The sequence below is a fragment of the Benincasa hispida genome, chromosome 6 (genome assembly GCF_009727055.1).
Source record: "Benincasa hispida cultivar B227 chromosome 6, ASM972705v1, whole genome shotgun sequence".
Lineage (NCBI taxonomy): Eukaryota > Viridiplantae > Streptophyta > Magnoliopsida > Cucurbitales > Cucurbitaceae > Benincasa > Benincasa hispida.
The window spans coordinates 18,891,089-18,910,336 of record NC_052354.1 but is presented as its reverse complement, the minus strand read 5'-3'; the positions used below and the strand labels follow the sequence as shown (position 1 = coordinate 18,910,336).

At 39.7% G+C, this 19,248-nt stretch overlaps 1 non-coding gene across 1 annotated transcript; it reads left to right on the top strand.

Moving 5' to 3' along the window:
* Positions 1-5,586: 5,586 nt before the first annotated feature.
* LOC120080668 lies at positions 5,587-5,692 on the top strand. The gene has a single exon (XR_005482618.1). It is a non-coding gene; the product is annotated as a small nucleolar RNA R71 (small nucleolar RNA).
* The last annotated feature ends 13,556 nt before the right edge of the window (positions 5,693-19,248 follow it).

Below are 19,248 nucleotides of genomic sequence, written 5' to 3'. Positions count from 1 at the left end.
TTCTTCTCAACCCATTCGACAAGTTTAGCTACTCATGTGTGCTAAGAGAGTGAATAGATGTAGAATAAGAACTTCCATTGTATAAATATAAAGATGAAGTACAAAATAACAATGCAAGAATAGAATAAAGAGCCTGGTTTTGCCTAGGCTTTTACACTGTCTTTCTACTCGTGTTCAAAAGATAATCTCGCTCTTGCGAGAGTCGGCCCGCTCTCTGCTTTTACTCCTCTGGGTTCTCTCTTGAGTTGTCCTGAGCGATCTTCCGGCACCTCTACTCTTCCCTTGCTCTGCCTTAAAAATTGGAGAACTTCCTGAGCGATCTTTTCTAAAGGATGCCTCTGGTATTTATAGAGCTTCGGGCTAAAGGTGGCTTCTCTCTTATGATTGCACAGATGGGATGGCTTTAATTCCCTAACTGATACGCCGAATATTTGTCACCGAAAAGCTGAATGTACTTGTTATTGTTAATGGTTGTTAGCTCGGATTCGACCGTCATCAGCTTTCTGTCCTATCGTGATTAATTATGCCGTTCACCCAGATGCGCCCACCAAGTTGCGTCGGCTCTATGCGGCAATCCTTCTTAAGCAGATGTATGCAAACACAATCACCGCAAAGCCTTGCGGTAATGCTGCGCTCGACCAATGATTTCCCATGATCGCAATTTTCGCCTTGCGTTAATGCATATTCTACATAAAAATACAAAAATCAACTGTTCCTATGCAATGAACACATGCAGCCACAATGTAATAAACTTAATGCTTTTTGGACACAATCTAACACATTTTATCAATGCAAGCCAGCATTGTTTAAGAACTTAGCACTATGATAACGTGCATTTTTGCCCGTTATCACTAGTATGCATGTGTTTCAAGATACAACTTCTGTAAACTAGATAGAGGAGTTTTTAGATGCATTAGTCCAGGAGACTTAACTTTGTTTTGGCTTGCCCCCACGGGTGTCATGCGAGCATCCAACTATGGCTAAGTGCCTGTTCTAATTTTCAACTCATGTCAATTTGAGGTTTTCTTTTAGAATAATGACAGAGGATTTTGCGTTTAACATCTTTCTATTTTGTTTCCTTTCTTTTTTATGTACTCGATTAATGCGTCTTAACTCAGATTTCCCTCACCTCCAAATTTTGGAGATCAGCTAAATCCTCATTGCTAAAAGAGAAACAAAATTTCGAAAAAACTTTGAGAGTTTTGAAAGAAGTTTTGATTTAAAGCTTGCATGCGTTAGAAAGAAAACATGTAAACTTTTTAGAAAAGTTCAGGCTTTGTTGATTTTCCTAACGCCTACTCTATACTTATAAATTTGATATACTAATATCATTGAGGTAAAACAATGCACAAGACTAGAAAATAGTTAAAGAACAAAAAAAAAAAAAAAATGCTAAGGACAAATGCAAGGATAAAAAAAAAACATGATAGAAATTTCATTCATTTCATTGTGATAACTATAATGGAATAAACAAACATTAAAAACAAATACAAAAGAGTAATAAATAAAATAAAGTAGCCAAAACCCCCAAATTTATTGTGTGCACGTCATCCCTGCGTTTTTCTACAGGGTTTTCATCCAGAGGGTTCCTTAGGTGAGCAGGTAGCGGTGGCAAGGAACATTCCGATAGATATAATATACTGCGTTGTGTAGACAAATGGTCTTGCATTCTTCTTGTTTGTTGTTGCAAATAATCCCTTAGAACCTTAATTTTGTTGTTGAAGAGTTTTCAATAGATGCAGCCAGTTGTCTGAGTTTATCACTAATGAAAAGTTTTCAACTCCTCAATTATCAATGCGTGGTTGTGGTGGTGTTGGCTCTTCAGTTCTTTCAACTGGGTCTTCAATATTCCTACGTTGCTTAACCCTTAACCAGTTGGGTTCAAAATAATCGGAGGAGGTACAAAGTTGGGAATTGGCGTTTGTAAGGGCGAAGGAAGGGGACTAAGGATTTCTTGATCTAAATTGGTAGTTCTTGCTGCGTTAGATCAAGAATCCTTTCTTACAGGACCAAAGGTGAGTTTTGAGAGAGTGTTTAGGTCTTGGTCGTGCTTCTTTATCAGTAAAAACATGTTCCGCTTCATAATCTTCTTATTTTTTCAAAGCTTCATCGCGTGTTTAATCACCCGGACGCGTCTTTTTTTTGGGGCACATTTGGAGGTGCAGTCTGGCCACCACGTCCTTGCAAGTAGGGCAAGGCTAGTGCGGTGAACGCGAAGTAGGACGCCTGATTAACTTGAATATCCACAAGACCATCGATTTCCTCATAACCATCCATCCAGAGGGATGCCCCCGTGTTCACACAACGCACAGATCAGCCAAAGGAAATAAAGTTGTCCTCATGGTTTGGCTTTAATGGCTTTGATCTGGTCCCTTATTATCCTCCCTACGTCTAGAGGAAAGCGTTGCATGATGCAATAAGTGTCCAGGACGCGTTCTCTTGATAATGTTTCATCATACATTGTAGGCATGATGCTTTTCTTAATCAAATAATACCATAAGTTTGCGTCTGGTTTTAGATTCCTAGAAGCTAAGATCTTTACTCCACTTTTTTATGTTTTCCATTTGCTTCTAGGTTTGGCCACTACTCTTAACGCATCTTCTATTTGGCTTGGAGTTGGATGTTCCAAGATGCGATTTCCCTCTGCAATTGGGTTACTTACAATATTGAACACTTCGTTAATTTTGTCAGCTGAGAAGCACACCAAAACACCATCAACGAATGCCGTATTTCTCTCCATATCAAACTCACTACTATAAAATTGGCAGACAAGGTTGGGCCAAATCCTCATATGCCCAACGCATAGTTGACCCCAGCCCATTGCGTCCACAGTTTTGGTTATATATGGTGGCAATGGGTTACGTTCGGGGAAGAAGTCCTTCTCAGTAAAGATGTCACTAAACTGGCGCTTCCTCCCTTTGGTCTTTTTAGGTAACACATCATTTATCTTGCATTTTCCCGCCTCGTGTGCTTTGGCTTCCTACACCAGCTCCCTTAATTCATTTTCCAACTCTTTTTGGAGGGTTGACTTCCTTGGCTTGCCCGCCTCGTGTGCTCTGGCTTCTTGCACCAGCTTCCTTAATTCATTTTCCAACTCTTTTTGGAGGGCTGACTTCCTTCGCCCCTGTCGTGCAGGCTGGTAATGCTTCAATTCCTTTTCTAACACTCTAGACCTTGAGCAGCTCTCATGCGTTGCACCCTCAGGACCAGATGCAAACTGCTCTTCTTCATCCTCCAAAATTAATTTCCTTTTTCTCATCACTCTCTTTTCTTTCGATGGCCTTTCATCAGCGTCAGATTGGTGAGGTTGCTATGCATCCGGGCCAATTTCCCTTTCTCCCTCTTCTTCTTCCAACTCTGCTTCAAGCATCATCGCATAATGCTCTGCTTCATCAATTTCAAGTGATGCATCGGTTGGGTTAGGACACATCACTTGTTCCTCTTTTTCTTGGCCTTGATTCAAACTTGCTAAAATTGATCCAAAAACTTCTTGCTCGTCTCTTCGATCCAATTTCGCAAGTTCTGCACTATTTCGCTCTAACGCAAGACTATCAGAGTTGGGCTTGGGGGGAGTGATTGGTGGGGTGCCGAATGGGGTAAGCGGTGACCTGGGAGATGAAATGATAATGGGTGAATGCGGCTGAAGGGTTTGGCTAGCTCCTTCTACTTCAATGGGGTAAATGGTGGCTAAGGGTTGGATGGATAATGGAGGAATGGACGCACTACGGGTGATGTGCGGTGTGGAGATGAGCGGGAATAGGGTCATGCATTGCACCCACCGGCATAATATTTGGAATGAACGGTGGTGGGGCAGGCTTTGTATAGGGTTTCTCGGCAGCTGCGGAAGAAGAAGGGTGCTGCCACCTCAATTTTGTGGGAGTTTTGGTTTAGAGGCGGTTTTGGGTTTTTATTGGGTTTTAGAGGATTTCGAGTGTGTGGTGATTTCGATGGGCTTCGACCGAGATGGTCGTTGAGATATAGAGGAAGGCCCTCCGTGCGAAGACTTGGTCGGAAACGGAGTTTTTGTGGTTTGGCGAGGGTTTGGAGGGGGCAACATTGAAGTAGAAGAAGATGAGAAGAAACTTACCGGCGACATATCTACATAGCTCGTTGATTGGTTTTGGCTGTCGGATGCTGAAGACATTGTGGCTGAAGGCTGATCGGCATAACAGACTTGAACGAAGGGCGGTAAGGCTTCGGGAGCTAGAGTTTTTTTTTAAGTAGGATTGAAGGAGGTGGAAGAAGAAGAGGTTTTGAAAGTTCGCATTTTATAGGTCTAGGGAGAGAGGATGGTGATGTCAGGCGGCGCCTGACATCCTCATTTATTAAGAAGACGAAAGGACGTGCCTAGGGTTTCTAGGTAATCGAGTGTTTTGTGTTTTCAAGATGCGTCCTTTCAATTTGGGCCATGCATTGGCTTACGTCCAACGCGTCAGTTTTATTCCCATCCTAAGCTTCTTCCGGTTGTACACAATTTTTTTATTTAAATTAAATAAATATCTTAAATAAGAAAGCAATAACATTCATCAATCAACTTAAAATGTAATGCAAAGACAAGCAAACAATGAGTAAACACAAATGCAATGATAAAATACATAATGGAAAAGAAATGAAGGTAGAAGAAGCATCCCTGGAATATGTGTCGATGTGAATGCAAGGGTGCTTCGACGCAAGCCTCATTTTTCTTCGCGTAATTCGAGGGATGACTTTTGTCGTTCTACACCATCTTCAAAGTAGGGTTTCACTCTTTGCCCATTCACCTTGAACATATTTGTGCCATCCTCCCGCATCAACTCTACTGCTCTGTCCTGGGGTTTCCATGTTGCTGGGCAAGACTCTTGGCTGATGACTCTTCAATTCACTCGTAATCTACCCCTCCTGTATCTCCAGAGTTTTGATGGAAGACGCCTGGCTTTTTAGCAATGCATCATTTTGGGCAATATACTTCTTTAAGAGGTTTTCAAGCGGAGATGTTGAACTTGACCTGACCTCCTCTATTAAAGGATTGTTGGTGTGGTTGTTGTGTTGGTTGGAATCCAGGCGGCGGTCCTTGCCTTTGCTGCTGGTTTACCCTTGGGTGATGTGGCTTCTGTTGATTACCTACCTAAGAGAAATTTGGATGGTTCCTCCATCCGGGATTATATGTGTTTGAGAATGGGTTATTTTTAATAAGCATACTGATTGTGGATTTTGTGGGCAATCAGAGTAGGAATGGGGATCTCCACAACCCACACAGCTAACCATGGACTATACGAATGTTTCTATCTGATTTACCTTTTCCGAGTTTGATGCATTCCCCAGGGACATATTCTGCAAAAGGTTTGTCATAGTAGCCACTTGTGCAGAGAGCGTGGCTATTGCGTTAGAGTTAATAGAATTCACATTCTGAGATCACCTCTTCCTTTCTGCTCTTGCATCGTAAGTGTCGTCCACCCATTCCATATTATGCTTGAGTATGCAGTCCAATATTTCCTTAGCTTCATTATAAGATTTTCCATGATACCACCAGTTGCAGCTGCGTCGGCTGCCATTAAAGACGCTCTATTTAATCTACCATAGAAGGTCTCCATCTGGAGGGTTAACGGTAATCCATGATTGGGGCAATTCTTAACTAATCCTTTAAAGCGCTCGTATGCGGCACTCAAGGTTTCAAATTCTTCCTGCTTGAAGTTTATGATCTCTCTCTGCCTTCTTACATTTGTGGTGAGTGGGAAGTATTTCTGCATGAATTTCTCTACCAACTTTTCCCAGGTTGTGATCTCTCCAAGCTCCAAAGAACTTACCCATTGCTTTGCGTCGTCACGCAGAGAATATGGGAATAAAGATAGCCTAATAGCGTCTGGAGTGATTCCAGGAATCACAAACGAGTTGCTTGTCTCCAGGAAACATTTCATGTGGGCGTGAGGGTCTTCTCCCCGAGCACCCCCAAATTGTCCAACTGTTTGGAGCATTTGTAACATCACAGATTTCATCTCAAATCTTGTCCCATCTGGCGTTGGATATATAATCCCTAGTGAGAAATCATACAACCCAGGAGACGCATACTCCCACATGGGAAGCGTACTACTGTTTGCCATTATGATAGAATTTTTCGCAATGTGGGCTAGATGTTGAGCTAAGTTATGCTTCGCTTGTTCGTCCGACATTTTTTGTTGCCTGGTTTGTTGTCTGAGTAGTTGTAGCCTTAACCTACGGCAACGATTAGATCGATTTCTTCGTCGGAATGTCCTTTCAACTTCGGGGTCGTATACAAGTTCAACGGTGCTTTCCCACTCATAAACATTTACAAGCTTCGGCTTAGCTCGTAATACTCCCTCAGTTGAAGTTTTCCTACAAAAGATACAAACAAAATTTCTGGTTAGTTTTATTGTTGAATCCCCGACAATGGCGCCAAAAACTTGTTCGTTGATCGTAATTCGAGCTTAGGAGTGTATTGTATAAAGTAATTGGAAAAATAAGTGCAAATGTGAATGATGCGTCGATACGTTTATGATGCGTTACTGACGCGTTGATGCATTAGTGATGTGCAACAGAACACATGACACTCCTCTATTGACGTTTAAGTTTTCCTGACTCAGATCCAAGCATAAATCCAACTCAGGTTCTTGTAAGTCCAAGGTTGAACTCAGGGATTCAAATTTAAAGCTAACGCAGACCTTGCGTTGTAACTGTTGTAGAAATATACTAAGTGTATGTAGAAATGAGTTATTTACACTAAGTTGTTTTGTGTGTGTGCAAGAAGATACAAAAAGGTCGAGTAGAGAATGATGGGTCGTGTGAAAATAGGGTTTAATGCAAGTGATATGCATCGATCTAAGTTAGATGTACACAAACAAGAATATGATGCGAAAGAGATGACTTATTTATCTCCGTTATGCGTTAGACACTATTTGGCACTTCTCAATGCGAATATCATACAATACCTATCTCTAGGATGTATGCGTCAGATACAGGATCCAATGAAACACCAGTGCGTCTATCTTTAGATGTACTAAGTGTTTCTAACTTGATGCTAGCTTACTTATTCTCTCGAATAATTTAAGCTAAAGTTGCTTTTACCAATTGATTTAGTTGGTTTAAGCGTTTCGAAATGGAATTTTTCATGGAGTTATAGATGCATCCAACATAAACAAGAAATAAACAATGGCAAAGTATGATAGATCAAATATGTGAATTTATAAAGAAACTGATTGTCTTTACAAAACCAACACTTAATCAAATGAGAAGATGAAAACGATAAGTAAGATGAAATGAAAGGAGTCAAGCCACAGTGTACAATCTCTTGTCCTCTTTGGCTCAATTCTAGTTCGTGTACAAACACTTGTGGAAGAATTGGAAGAAATGTCTCTCTCGAGCTCAGTTTCCTCCGCTCCTTGATCGACGATGGTGGTGGTTCTCTTCCCTCTTGTTCTTCTCGTCACCACAACATAGCTCTACAGTCTCTAAATTTCAGAATTATGCAGTGCTAAAGATTAAAGATTAAGCTTTTTCATCTGGTGGGATTTCTTCTATTTATAGGCATCGGTCTTCTCAACAAATTCCATTCCGTGGTCAGCTGCCTGACACTTAGATGCTTTTTAGACGCTGCTCGCTGCAGATGCCCATGCTTGCAAGTGGTGATTTGACACAAACAGCCTCAATCAATGAATCTTCCCTGCGTTGAATCCCTCGACCACATGCCCCATGCGTTAGACTTTGTCTGCGACACCTTTCTTAATCATGTGTTAGACTTTGTTGAGATCCTACAATATCATGCGTTAGTGCAGCAGTATTTTAGCAATAAACATTCTTTTGCATTAGTTTGATAGTGTTCGAGTAATTCCATGCGTTTTCTCTAAAAATGATGAGATTTTATCATTAAAGACCCTAATTGTTCCAACTTTTGAGCCACAATAACTTATATTTCTACAAGTTATCAGTAGACGACTATTTGGTCAAAGACTCTGTTAAAGAGTTTAAGGGATGATGATCAAAAAGTTGTTTAACTATCCAAGGTAAATGTTACTCTTGGACAAACCTAAAAATCACTTAGTTAAAATCCTTAGCCATGTTTTTTCTAAGTAAGCTAACCCTAGATTATAAAATACTCGGTGGGAGGAAGAGATGTATCTGATTTGTCTATGATTCCACTCACGTTTCTCCTTGAATGTTCACACCGTGAGATTCATGCTTGGCCTCGTGGTGCCCTGGGAGCATCCCCCTTCGGATGGTGTTTGCATGAGTCAATATCAACATGGACGGAGAGAGTGTTTATAGTAAATGGGTGAAGGGGGTGTGTCAACACGTCCTATGGTCTCTGTCATTGGTTCACACTGTGAGATCATTCTGTACTTCCTCGTGGCGCCCTGGGAGCGTCCCCCTTCAGATAGGTTTTGTGCAATTGGTCAAGATCAAGGTGAGCTCCAGAAATGGATAGGGTCACTTTAGGTTTTTTCCCAATTGGATTTTTTCCCTTCAGATTGGCTTTTTGGGGCGGACCTCTAGGGCCTAAAATGGCGGGTCACACTTACGGAAGATTATTCAGTAAGTTAATGATCTTTTGGCCAAATCAATGATGACTAGTCGTTAGAGCAAGAGTTATTTTGGTATTAATGACTGGTTGAAAACTTCTCAATTGAGAAGAGGGATAACTGAACTCTGATGCGTTATTTTATGTGATGAAATAATGGAATGAAATGCGGTGATGGGAATGCGTTGAGCAACAAGTTTTCTCAGCGGAATCCAAGTATAAACCTTACTGAGTTTCCTGGTAAGTCCAAGGTCGAACTTAGGGACTAGGGAAAACAGTATGTGGTGATAATTTCTAAGAAGACTTACGGTAACCAAATAATCGAATAGTTGTTTTGGGTTGTTGTTTGCGGTATAAAATAAATGTATGCGACGGATTTGAGAAAAGATTGATTATGCGGTAGATACACTGAGTATAAGAAGGAACGGGTTGAGAAGGTCTTTAGCTAGCGTTTTTCGGGAATACGTCAAACTATGCGATCATGCTACATTCATGCGACAGCAAATCATTTTCCAATGCAAATGCGGTGCTCCTAGTTCTAGGACGCATGTGTTGAATGCAATAGTGTCCATAGAGCTTATTCCTAAGTCTATGCTCTTTTCCTTATGCGATGATACAAGATGCACACAAAGACAAGGTTACCGCACACAATCATATCCTATCTCTAGGATGCATGCGATGCGTTAATAGCAAATAGTGCTTATTCCTAAGCTTCTATCTTTTGATTATGCGTTCTAATCTGACTCTCCCAAGGCTAGATTCTAACCTGACTTTTCCAAGCCTAGATTCTGCACTTAGACTACCCTCCCGAGTATCTCTAACGGACGAATGATGCATACATAATACAAGATAATTGCATAGAATGAAGATCCCCAGTTAAGCTAGCTAAGTGCTTCTCAACCCATTCGACAGATTTAGCTACTCATGCATAATAAACAGAGAGTGAACAGATATAAAGAAGTAAATTCCATTTCTATAGATAAGTAAGTACAAAATGACAATGGAAGATAAGGATAGGGATCCTGGTAGTAATCCCTTGCTTCCCAAGGCTTTTACACTGTTAACTCTATTATGTTCAAAAGATATTCCTACTTCCGCAGAAGTTGGCCCTCTCTCTGATCTCGATGGTTCCGGCACTCTTCCAAGTTCAGCGGAATGATCTATCAGCACAATCTCGCTTCTCTCGCTTCCACCTTAAATAAAAGAAAAACTAAGAACAAGGCTATTCTAACTATAGAGAAAATTATCTAAGTGTTCGAACTCCTTTACTGAAGGTTTCCCTCGGTATTTATAGAGCTTTGGGGTGAAAGGCGCTTCTCTCTTATGATTGCACTGATGGGATGGCATTAATTCTCTATCTGATATGCCGAATATTTGTCACCGAAAAGTTGAGTGTACTTGCTATAGTAATTCGTTAGCGGCTTATCAACTTAATTCGTAATCAACCGTCATTAGCTTTTTGTCCCATCGTGATTAATTATGCTTTTCACCCAGATGCGCCCACCAAGTTGCGTCGACTCTATGCAGCAATCCTTTTTGAGCAGATGTTTGCGACCACAAATCATCGCAAATCCTTGCGATAATGCTGCACTCGACCGTTGCTTTCTTGTGATCGCATTTTACGCTTTGCGTCAATGTATATTCTGCACAAAAATACAAAAGTTAACTGTTTCTATGCGATGAACGTATGCGACCGCAATTTTATAAACTTAATGCTTTTTGGACGCAATCTTATATATTTTATCAACACAAACTTGCATTGTTTAATAACTTAGCACTGTAATAACGTGCATTTCTGCCCGTTATCACACCCTCAAATTTAAACAATGCTTATCCTCAAGCATAAGCCAAAGATTTCCTTTAGAAAGTCGATCGCAATCTCTTTTCCTAGATTTCTCAAGGATACTTCATTCAAATCCTATACACCAAAATTTCCTTAATTCTTATTCAAGTCTCTTCTTAAAATATTTCTAAAATCTAGGGACAGCAAGTTTAACCTTCAAAAAGACACCAATAGTATCAATTGTTCTGACACTGATCCCACTACTCTTCAAAAGAAAAGGAAAGACAGTAAATCTTATTTATTGGTCTTGGAGACGTGTTTTGTAGAGAATGATGATTCTGCCTAGATTTTAGATTTGAGTGCTACCAATCATGTTAGTTCCTCTTACCAAGGATTCAGTTCCTAGCAAACATTGCCACAGGGAGAGATGACTCTACGAGTTGGTATTGGTAAGGTTGTTTCAGCTGTTGCTGTAGGCAGGTTGAAGTTATTTGTTGATAAGAAACGTTATATGCTACTGGATAATATTTTGTAGTTCCTCATATTTAGAGGAACTTAATCTTGGTTTCTTTTCTCATTGAACAAGGCTATACCGTCTCCTTTTCTAAGAATATAGTGTTTATTTTCAACAATGGAATGGAGATTGGTTATGGTTCAATGGAAAGTAACTTATATGTACTAAGGTCGTTGGTCATAAAAGCCTTGTTTAACACTGAAATGTTCAGTACGGCAACAACAGCTAAAAGACCAAAGGTTTACCCTAAGGAAAACGCCCATCTTTGGCATCTTAGGTTAGGTCACATTAACCTCAATAGGATTGAGAAGTTGGTGAAAAGTGGACTTCTAAAGAGTTTAGAAAAAAAAAAACTCCTTGCCGGTATGTGAATCATGCCTTGAAGGTAAGATGACCAAACGACCTTTTACTGGAAAAGGTTACAAAGCCAAGGAATTCTTGGAGCTTGTACATTCAGACCTCTGTGGTCCGATGAATGTTAGAGCTCAGGGTGGGTATGAATATTTCATCTCTTTTATAGATGATTATTCAAGGTTCAGGCATCTCTACCTAATGCAACGTAAGTCTAAAGCCCTTGACAAGTTCAAGGAGTATAAGGCTGAAGTTGAAAACTTGTTGGGTAAGAAGATAAAAACACTACGATCTGATCGTGGTGGAGAGTATATAGACCTCAAATTCTAGAACTATATAATAGAACATGGGATTGTGTCCTAACTCTTGGCCCAAGGTATACCTCAGCAGAATGGTGTATCAGAAAGGAGAAACGAAACCTTGCTGGACATGATTCAGTCTATGATGAGTTATGCTCATCTTCCAAACTCGTTTTGGGGTTTTTCAGTGGAAACTGCATGTTATATAGTGAACAATATTCCCTCGAAAAGTGTTTCTAAAACACCTTTTGAGTTATGGAGAGGCTGTAAAGGTAGTTTACCCCAAGGAAACAAGAGGTGGATACTTCTATGATCCGAGTGAGAACAAAGTGTTTGTTTCTACAAATGCTATCTTCTTAGAAGAAGACCACATGAGAGATCATAAGCCACGAAGTAAGCTCGTTTTGCGTGAGATCTCTAGTGAGACTGAGACTATTGAAGGTTCAATAAGAGTTGTTGAACAGGCCGACAGATCAATAAACGTTGTTAAGGTCGGTTCATCTAGTCAACCAGCTCAAGAGTTGAGACTGCCTTGACGTAGTGGGAGGGTTATGAACCCACTAGATCACTACATGGGTTTGACTGAAGCCCAAAATGTCATTATGAATGATGGGTCGAGGATCCGTTGTCTTTTAGGAAAGCAATGGAGGATGTTGACAAAGATGAATGGATTAAAGCCATGATCCAGGAAATGGAGTTTATGTACTTCAATAACGTCTGGGAGCTTGTTGATCCATCTAATGGGGTAAGACCTATTGGGTGTAAGTGGATCTATAAGTGAAAGAAAGGTATAGATGGATAGGTGCAAACCTTTAAGGCTAAACTCGGGGTAAAGGGTTATACCCAGGTCGAGGGAGTTGACTATAAGGAAACTTTCTCACCTGTTGTCATGTTCAAGTCTATCAGGATTCTCCTATCCATAGCAACATTTTATGATTATGAAATATGGAAAATGGACGTCAAGACTGCTTTTCTTAATGGTAATCTTGAGAAGACCATCTACATGACTCAACCAGAGGGGTTCATAGTTCCAGATCAAAAGCAAAGAGTTTGCAAACTTAATAGGTCCATTTATGGGCTGAAACAAGCATTTAGATCTTGGAACACCAGATTTGACACTGCTATCAAGTCGTTTGGCTTTGATCAAAACGTTGATGAGTCTTGTGTATACAAGAAGATCATCAACAACAAAGTAGATTTCCTGGTACTGTATGTGGATGATATCCTACTCATTGGGAATGATGTAGGATATCTGATTGACATTAAGAAATGGCTAGCTGCCCAGTTCCAAATAAAAGATTTGGGTGAGGTACAGTCTGTTCTAGGGATCCAGATTATTTGGGATCGTAAGAACAAACGGTTAGCCCTGTCTCAAGCATCGTACATTGATCGAATGTTGATGAGGTATGGGATGCAGGATTCCAAAAGGGGTTTGTTACCCTTCAGGCATAAAATCGTTTTGTCTAAGGATCAATGTCCTAAGACACCTCAAGAGGTTGAGGAAATGATACGGATTCCCTATGCTTCAGCTGTAGGAAGCTTGATGTTTGCAATGTTGTGTACCAGACCCAACATTTGCTATGCAGTAGGGACTAATAGTCGGTATCAGTCCAATCCAGGATTTGATCACTAGATAGCAGTCAAGATGATCCTCAAGTATCTTCAGAGAATGAGGGACTACATGATCGTGTATGAAGATAAGGATCTGATCTATACAGGATATACAGACTCTGACTTTCAGATCGATAGAGATTCTCGCAAATCGACATCAGGGTCAGTGTTCACTCTGAATGGAGGGGTTGTAGTCTGACGAAGCATCAAGCAAGGATGCATCGTAGACTCCACTACAGATACGACCTGCTTTGTAGAGGTTTGCAAGTGTTGTAAACTACTATAGATGGTAGATTCTGACCATTCATGTAGAAACGTGCGAGTGGAGGTGTCCTATACAAAGAGTTTGTATAAAACTGAACCACGATATGACTAGACTTTGTATATAACGTCGATGATACTAGAGTCTTACATCTCACCTAAACGACCATAGGTGACATGACCTTAATCCTGAGTGTTTTGGGAACTTCTGCCTTTAAGGGCGGTCCTTTGATTAGTATGGGTGAGAATGGCCAAATTGCCAACACAACATTCCTACCTTTTTGGGGACTTGTCTGATTTGGGAGCTGGGAACTCAATCCACAAGATGGAATTCACTTCTTTCCTGAAGCAGGATAAGTAGAGAGATTGGTCCCTTAAGAGCTGATTATGGGGCTTGAACATAGTGGTCACAACTTCTCTTTGGAAGAGAGGACTCAGTTATAGTAGGACTATGACTTATGTTCAATAGAGGGATCAGTGGTACTTAAGGTGTTAGATGTAACTATAGGGGCATAACAGTTATTGGCCGAGTTGTACTTACGAGCAATCTGTGAAAGGTTGTCGCACTACTGATTGGTTAAGATGGGTATATAATATATCTGTGGTAGGAGAGTTTAGCTGTCAGTCTTTAGTGGAGTCCCTGACAGTTAATAGATGGTAAATCCCGTGACTAAAGAGTTTAGTCAGTTATTCACATACCGTTGGAGCTTCGAGCTACAGGTCCATAAGGTCCCCTTGGTAGCTCAATGGATTCAATTGAGGATCAATTCCTGGTGTTGATTTGAAATGTTCAAAGACAAGAGGTAATTCGATTATATATGATATGATCGGTATGATGTATGAGATACATCTAGTGGAGGATTAATGTAAATGAGATTTACATTAAGTGTCATGGAATAGAAAAAGAGTTATAGTTTATATGTTTCATAAGATGAAATATTAAAACTATAAGTTATAAATATAGTATGATAAGTTGGTTATCATTTATATTTATAATAATACTAATTATTGGATAATTAAATATTTTTCTTTAATAACCAATTGAGTGAGACGTTATTGGTGGTTTCATGGTAATCATGAGATAAAAGGAAAATTGTTTTCCTGATTTAAGTAAGTTTTTTTTACAAGGTTGAAAATTGTTTATTGAGATTTTCTCTCTCGAAAAATAAACTCACGAAAGTTGTCAAGTAAATAGGATTTAATAAGCGACAACTTAAAGCGAGCTAAACGATCGTGTAGTGTTTGTAGGCGACAGACATGCAGCTAAGCGATGAGCTAAACGACCGCTTAGCTTTTGCTAGACGACCGCTTAGCTTTTGCTAAACGATTGTGTATCGACCTATGCGATAGGTTCAGTCTTCTCCCACTTGCTCAATCGTTTACACGATTATTGTTTCCTCCATCTTCTGCCTCAAACCAAGTCCACACAGAGCCCACCCTCTGGATTCTCACACCGAGAATACCAAGGTAGCCTTCTTGGTAGTTCCATACTCAACTCGACACCGTCGAGGTTCTGTGGAGGCCATTCGTGCTATTGGGGTGTTCGTGACCGAGGTGATCGCTGAATTCGAGTGCGTGGTGTTCGTGCTGTGTAGCAGTCATGTTGGACGAGCATTCGAGGTTGCTGTGTTCGAGCGTTCGTGAGCAAGAAGCGTAGAGACGAGTCTACAAACGTGTGTAGAGATTTCTCCTTGATTTCTTGTTGTATCNGCAGTCATGTTGGACGAGCATTCGAGGTTGCTGTGTTCGAGCGCTCGTGAGCAAGGACCTTGGCGATGAGTCTACAAATGTGTGTAGCATTTCTTCTTATTCATTTATATTATCATGTTATAATTTCTGTATTGAATTTATAACCATATGTTTCTATTTATGACTGTAATTGTAAAAGTTCATACATGATTGTAATTTGGAATGATCTTTCCGCTGCTCATGGAAATCTTCGTGATCAATTTCCTTCACCTCTTAACTAGGAACTGGATGGAAACTTGAGTTGAATTAACTGAGGTCCTATTAGCATGCAATGTCACTAAGTAAATTAAATGGTTTAATGCACCTAGAACTATAGTATAAAGATCTTATTATAAGAGTTAGAATTGGCATAGACTTAGATTCATTAGCCGGAATTTAGCTAAGTATAACAAAATCCTAAAATAATTAGAACATTTTAGTGGGAGAAAATGGTATATAAGATATATCATTTTTACGCTCTCACGTCCATAAGAGTTCACACCGTGAGATCCATGCTCGACTTCGTGTCACCCTGGGCACAACCTCCCTTCGGAAAGTGTTTGCATGGGTCAATATTAAGGTGAACAGGGGAAATGTTCAAAGTAAGTGGGAGAAGGTCACGTGTCAACGTATCGTACAGTCTCCTTCATTAGGTTGCACCATGAGATTCTTATGATCTGCCTGCATGTCATCCTAGAGTGAACATCCCTTCAGAGGGCCTGATCATAAGTTTTGGAACAATGCAATCTCCAAAAATGGATAGAATTTCTGATAACAGGCAGAAATGCACGTTATTACAACACAAAGATATAAAACAATGCAGGATTGCGATGGTAAAAATATATAAAATCGTGTTCAAAAGCATTAAGTTTAGAACATTGCGATCGCATGCATCCATCGCATTAAAGCAGCTAATTTATGTATTTTGTGCAGGAAAATGCGTTGGCGCAAGGTTGAGTTGCGATCCAAGGAATTCAGTGTCTGAGCACATTAAACGATTGCGACCGCAAGGCTATGAAATCGTATGCGTTTGTAAAAATTTGCTCAAGAAGGTGGTCGCACTGTCTCTTATACACATCTAGATGTGTATAAGAGACAGAGATCATTCCTAGTCAGCTCGAGAGAGTGCCGGGAAGTGTTGAGAATGGAGAGACGGTCAATTTTTGCGAAAGCAAGACTATTCTTTTGGACAGAGTAGAGAAACTCAGTGTAAAAGCCTTGAGAAGCAAGAAATTGCTACCAAACTCCCTATCTTCATTTCCGATTGTCATTCTGTATTTTGATTTCATTTATAGAATGGAACTTGCATATCTACATCTGTTCACTCTCTTTACATTATGCATGAGTAACTAAACTTCCGAACGGGTTGAGAAGTACTTAGCTAGCATGACCTAAGATCTTCATTTTATGCGATCATCTTGTCTTATGTATGCATCCATCACCCCTTTAGGTCTACTCGAGAGAGAGTCTAAAGAAAGAACCTAGACTTAAGAGAGTTAGGTTAGAATCTAGACTTGAGAAAGCAAGATTAGATCCACATAAGCAAGAGATAGAGACTTAGATATAAGCTCTGTTTGCTAACATGCATCGCGTGCACCCTAGAAATAAGTTATGATAGTATGCGGTCACCTTGTGTATGTGTGTGTCATTCATCATCGCATAGACAAGAGTAGAGGCTTAGATATAAGTCCTATAGACATTATCGTATACATCGCATGCGTCCTAAAATAGGAGTTATAGCATTTGCATTGAGAGATGACTTACTATTGTATGTGTGTAGCATGATCGCATAACATGAACGCAATCTTAGGAAGTGTTAGCTAAATCCCCTTCTCAACCCATTCCCCCGCATACTCATTGAAACTTTCGTGCTATTAACTCTTTTCTCAATTCCGCCGCATAGAATCCATACCTTAAACAAACATACCAATCAAATCACTATTTTATTTGTCAGCACAAAGTAATCTAAATCACCGTCGCATATTGTCTCCATAGTCCCTGTGTTCGACCCTGGGCTTACCAGGTAACCTAGTAGAATTTATACTTGGATTTTGCTAGGAAAACTTGCATGCGTAACACATACATTACCATCGCAATATACACCATTATTTCATCATATTAACAACGTATCAATTTCTTAGGTTAATTTTCAACATTTGTTTTTCCTAACGGTAGCTTATTGAAGCATACCTCTAAAATTCAAAAATGAAAGGGTCAGACTTACAGGATGAATTAAACGGATTAATGAATCATTGACCAAATTAACGATAGCTAAGAGCTATAGGAATAAGAATTATTCTGGAATTAGTAATTAGCTGAGATAGTCTCAATTCAGGGGAGGGATAGTTGATCACCCTTCAGTGGCTATTGTTCTAAACCTCTGAAGTATCGTTACCAAATCAAATCAATAGTTTGTTTATGGTTCTATGATTGTCTAGTTTTGCTAAACTGATTGGATGTTTTGTGTGATGGATCAAGGCAAAGATAACTAAAATGGTCGTTCGTTTGTTTTTTTAAGCATGTCTTCCTCAGTTATCACTTTACTTAAAAACGAGAAATTAACCAGCAAAAATTACGCAACGTGGATATCGAACTTGAATATGATTCTTGTTATCAATGACCTGCGGCTTGTTTTAACAAAGGAGTGCCCTCAGGTCCCTGCTCGAAATGCACCCCTAAATGTTAGGGACACATGTGACCGTTGGATAAAGGCCAATGGAAAAGTCTGAGTTTATATCTTGACAAGTCTATCTAATGTTCTCAACAAAAAGCATGAGGTCATGCTCACCGCTCGTGAGATTGTGGAGACCCTCTAGGGTATGCTTGGGCAACCTTTTATTCAGATCCAACATGAGCCCCTCAAATATGTTTATAATGCACGTATGAAAGAAGGTTAATCAGTTAGAAAACATATTCTTGACTTGATGGTTCAGTTCAACGTGGTTGAAATGAACGGGCCAGTCATTGACGAGTAAAGTCAGGTGTCTTTTATTCTAGAATCTCTTCCAAAGAGCATTCTTTAATTCTGCTGCAATGCAGTTATGAATAAAATCCAGTACACCATAATGACTCTCCTGAATGAGTTGCAGTCTTGCAGATCTACCAGTCTCTTATGAAAGGTAAAGGATCGGCAGAAGGAAAGGCAAATGTTGTCAATTCCAGAAAGTTCCATAAGGGTTCAACCTCAGGAACTAAGTTTGTACCTTCATTTTCTGGTCTTAAGAAGGTACAGAAGAAGAAAGGAGAAAAGGGGAAGGCTCCCTCTGTTGGGAAGAGTAAAGGAAAGGCCAAAGTGGTCGAAAAGGGTAAGTGCTTCCACTGCAATATGAAAGGCCACTGGAAACGAAACTACCCAAAGTACCTTGTTGAGAGGAAGAAGGAAAAGGAAGATAAATGTGATTTACTTGTTTTAGAAACATGTTTAGTGGAAAATGACCACAATGTCTGGATACTTTATTCAGGAGCCGCCGATCTGTTTGTTCTTCTTTACAGGAAACTAGTTCCTTCCAGCAACTTGTTAAGGGTGAAATGATGCTCAAGGTTGGAACTGGAGACACCATTTCAGCTCATGCAGTGGGAGCTGCAAAGTTGGTTTTTGGAAATAGAATTCTTTTCTTAAAAAGTCTATATATTATTTCTAAAATGAAAAGGAACTTAGTATCTATTTCCTACTTAATCGAACATATGTATTCAGTATTTTTTACAAGTAATGAAGTGTTCATTGAAAAAAATGGGGTACATATTTGTTCGACTAAATTAGAAAACAACTTGTATATGTTAAGACCAACCGAAACAAAAGCACTTTTAAATCATGAAATGTTTAAGACTGCTAATACTCAAACTAAAAGGCAAATAATTTCTCCAAGTAACAATAATACTTATCTTTGGCACTTAAGATTAGGTCATATTAATCTCAATAGGATCAAGAGATTGGTAAAGAATGCACTTCTAAGTGAGTTAGAAGATGATTCAATAACTCCATATGAATCTTTCCTTGACGGTAAAATAACTAAACGGCCTTTTAGTGGAAAAGGTTATAGAGCCAAAGAGCCTTAAAGCTCATATATTCGGATCTTTATGGTCCAATGAATGTAAAAGCTCGAGAAGGGTACGAATAATTCTCTTTTGTAGATGATTATTCGAGGTATGGTTACTTATACCTAATGGAACATAAGTTCGAAGCCCTTGAAAA